We start from the raw sequence: 3904 nt of genomic DNA, 5'->3' as shown, positions 1-3904 counted from the left end.
TCATCATGTTCCACATTAACAATCTGGGCATAGGAGCTGAGGGCGTTGATGCTAAGTTTGCAGGTGACACCAAGATCGGTGGTGGGACAGGTAGTGGTAAGGAACTGAGGAGGCTGCAGAACATCTTGGACAGGCTAAGAGAGTGGGCAAAGTAGTGGCAGATGGAATACAATGTGGGAACGTCAGAGCTTGTGAACTTTGGTATGAAGAATAGAGGCTTAAACTATTTTCTAAATGGGGAAGGGGCTTTGGAAATCTGAAGCCGAAAGGGACGTGAGAGTCCTTATTCGGAATTCCCTTAAGGTTAACATGTAGGTTCAATTGGTCGTTCGAAAGACAATTACCATGTGAGCATTCATTTCAAGAGGGTTGCAACACGAGAGCAGAAATGTATTGCTGAAGTTGTATAATCTTAGACCACAATTCGAATATTGTGAGCAGTTTTGGGTCCTGTATCTAAGGAAGGATGTGCTGGTGTTGAAGGGGATCCAGAGGAGATTTACAAGAATGACCCTGGGGATGAAGGGCATATGCCCGAAATATCAACTCTCCTGCTCCTCGGATGCTGCCTGACCGGCTGTGCTTTTCTAGCAACACACTCTCGACTCTGATCTCCAGCATCTGCAGACCTCACTCTCGCCATGAAGAGCTTGTCATTGAGGAGCAGTTGAGGACTCTGGGTGTGTGCTCGATAGAATTTAGAAGGATGAGGGGTGGGATCTGATTGAAACTTACAGAATACTGGTGGGTCTGGATGGTGTGGACATGGAGAAGATTTTTTTCATGAGGAGGAGAGAGTAGGACCTAAACGCACAGCCTCAGAGTGAAGGGATGACCCTTAAGAACTGAGATGAGGAGGAATTTCTTCTGCCAGTGGGTGCTGACTCTGTGGAACTCGTTGCTACAGAGAATTGTGGCGGCGAAGTCATTGAGTGTATTTAAGACAGAGATAGATAGGTTTTTGATTAGTAATGGGATCACGGGTTACGGGGAGAAGGCAGGAGAATGGAGTTGAGAAACTTATCAGCCATGATTGAATGATGGAGCAGACTTGATGGGCCGAATGGCCCAATTCTGCTCCTATTTCTTGGTTGTTATGGTCTAAACATGCTACCTTTTGCCCGAAGCATCGATTTCGCTGCTCCTCGGATGCTGCCTGAACTGCTGTGCTCTTCCAGCACCACTAATCCAGAATCTGGTTTCCAGTATCTGCAGTCATTGTTTTTACCCACATAACCCTCAACCTTCTGGATGTGCCACACTGTCTGTGATTCTGTTATATGTAGATGGCTTGGTTTGGTTTATTTTGTAGGCGAAAGTGGGTACTGCAAATGCTGGAGATTAGAGTGGCCATTCCTGATGAATGGGGGCTTTTGCCTGAAACGTTGATTTTCCTGCTCCTCGGATGCTGCCTGACCTGCTGTGCTTTTCCAGCACCACTCTAATCTAGACTCTGGTTTCCAGCATCTGCAGTCCTCGTTTTTACCCATCTGTAAATGGCGTCAGCTTTCAGTCAGCCAGCAGAGGGTGCTTGATGTCCACATCAAGTGCAGCATCCAGTGTAAATTTTGCAAGTTTTTTTTGAATCACAGGTAAATGTACACTTTAATTCACGAGGCATTGGAACCTACAATTTCTTCTGCGATTAAGGAAATAATGAAATGATCCCGTGCATTCTGCTCTCCAAAGAACATGTTATGAAGGTGGATTGGTTCTGTTTTGAATTGTATTGTTTTGTACTTGTCGTAATATTAAAAAAATCTATTTTTTCCAATAAAAATATATTTAAAAAAAAAGGTGCTGTACAATTCTGCATCTTCATAATGAAGTTGATTTCTAATTTGCAAACAGGCTTTTCAACTCTGACTCTCCAGCATCTGCAGTCCTCACTTTCGCCTGCCTGATTTTTAACTATGTATACCCCAGTCCAACACCGGCGTCTCCAAATCATAACGTTTGGCTTGTTGGAGTTGCCATGTCTGCTCAACTCTATCTCATTTAGCACGATGGTAGTGCCACACAATACGACGGAGGTCCTTAATGAGGAGATAGGACTTTGTCTCCACAAGGACCATGTGGCAGTTACTCCTCAGGCACTGACATGGACGGTGACAGCTGGTGGACACTGAGAACATTGTCATGTTGGTTTTTCCGCCTTGTTCACTCTCCTCACCAGCTACTGCAGTCCAGCTGTGTCCTTCAGACCAGTATTGCTGCTGCTGCCTGAACACTCTTACCCCACCCAGAGTAGATGTTATGCGCTTGCTACCCTGAGTGCCTCTTCCAAGTGTTGTTCAACATGGTGGAGTACTGATTCATCAGCCATGGGAGGGCGGTATGTGGTAATCAGCAGGAGGCTACCTTGACCTCAGGTAACTGTACACCACTGTGTCATGACATCTGGATCACTGCTTCTAATGAGTCTGCCCTGTTAGGGACGGAAATTTCTGGCACACTGTATAATCCTCAGAAGGATGTGCTGGCCCTGGCGGGGGTCAAGAGGAGGTTTACAAGAATGTTCCTAGGCATGAAGGGCATGTCGTATGAGGAGCAGATGAGCATACTTGATGCAGTTTAGAAGGATGAAAGGTGACCTGATTGAATCCTATGGAACATGGAGAGCCCTGGATAGAGCGGACATGAAGAAGATGTTTCTGCCAGTCGGACAGACTAGGATCTGAAGGCACAGCCTCAGAGTGAAGATGAGGAGGAATTTCTTCAGCCAGAGGGTGGGGAATCTGTGGAACATTGCCGCAGAGGATTGTGGAGACCAAGTCATTGAGTGTTTCTTAAGACAGAGATTGATAAGTTCTTAACCAATATAGGGATCAAGGGTTATGGGGAGAAGGCAGGGGAACGGGGTTGAGAAACTTATCAGCCATGATTGAATGGCGGAACAGACTAGATGGGCTGAATGCCCTAATTCTGCTCCTTTTTCTTATCGTCTTATAATTATGCAAGACTGTTGTTTGACTGGTCTCTGGGGTAGTGCTTCCAAATTTAGCACAGGCCTGCAGCTATTAGCAAGCTGTTCAAGAAAATGTCCGTGCTGAGTGGTGACATCTTCTTTCATCGTTTTCAAATTTCACAGAATCCTAGTATGGAAACAGGCCATTTGGCCCAAGAAGTCCATACCAACCCTCCGAAGAGTAACCCAGTCAGACCCATTCCCCTAACCTAAATTTCCCCTCACTAATGCACCTACACATCCCTAGACACCGAGCAATTTAGCACAGCCAATTCACCTGACCTATATGTTCCTGAACACCAAGGGCCAATTCACCTAACCTATACATTCCTGAACACTATGGGCCAATTCACCTAACCTATACATCTTTGGATTGTGGAACTGGAGCACCCGGAGGAAACCCACGCAGACATGGGGTGACTGTGCAAACTCCACACAGACAGTCGCCCGAAGGTGGAATCAAACCCGGGTCCCTGCCACCTTGACGCTCCTGGATTGATACAAACGAGTGGTTTGAAGGCTATCCCCACCCTGGTGGGATTTGTATTTAAGTCCCTAGATGCTCAGTTTGGCTCATGGATGACTCAGACACTGATATTGCCATTGTATCATGCTCTAGTGGAAGCAGAAAGGAGGTTTCATGTGAGTGTGTGTTCCTACGTCACCAGTGTTGTCCAACCCCACAGCCCCGTGGCTGAACACTTCACCTCCCTCTCCCACTCCTTCCGGACATGCAGGTCCTGGGCCTCCTCCATTTCCAAACCCTTACCACCCGCCTCATGGAGGAAGAACGCTTCATATTCTGCCTTGGGACCCTGCAACCACACAGGATCAATGTGGATTTCAACAGTTTCCTCACTTCCTCTCTCCCCCCCTCCCCCACCCCACATTATCCCAGTCCCAAGCCTCCAACTCTGTACCGCCCTCCTGACCTGT

Source organism: Chiloscyllium plagiosum, chromosome 2 (assembly GCF_004010195.1).
Source record: "Chiloscyllium plagiosum isolate BGI_BamShark_2017 chromosome 2, ASM401019v2, whole genome shotgun sequence".
NCBI classification, from domain to species: domain Eukaryota; kingdom Metazoa; phylum Chordata; class Chondrichthyes; order Orectolobiformes; family Hemiscylliidae; genus Chiloscyllium; species Chiloscyllium plagiosum.
Note: the sequence above shows the minus strand (reverse complement) of the source record.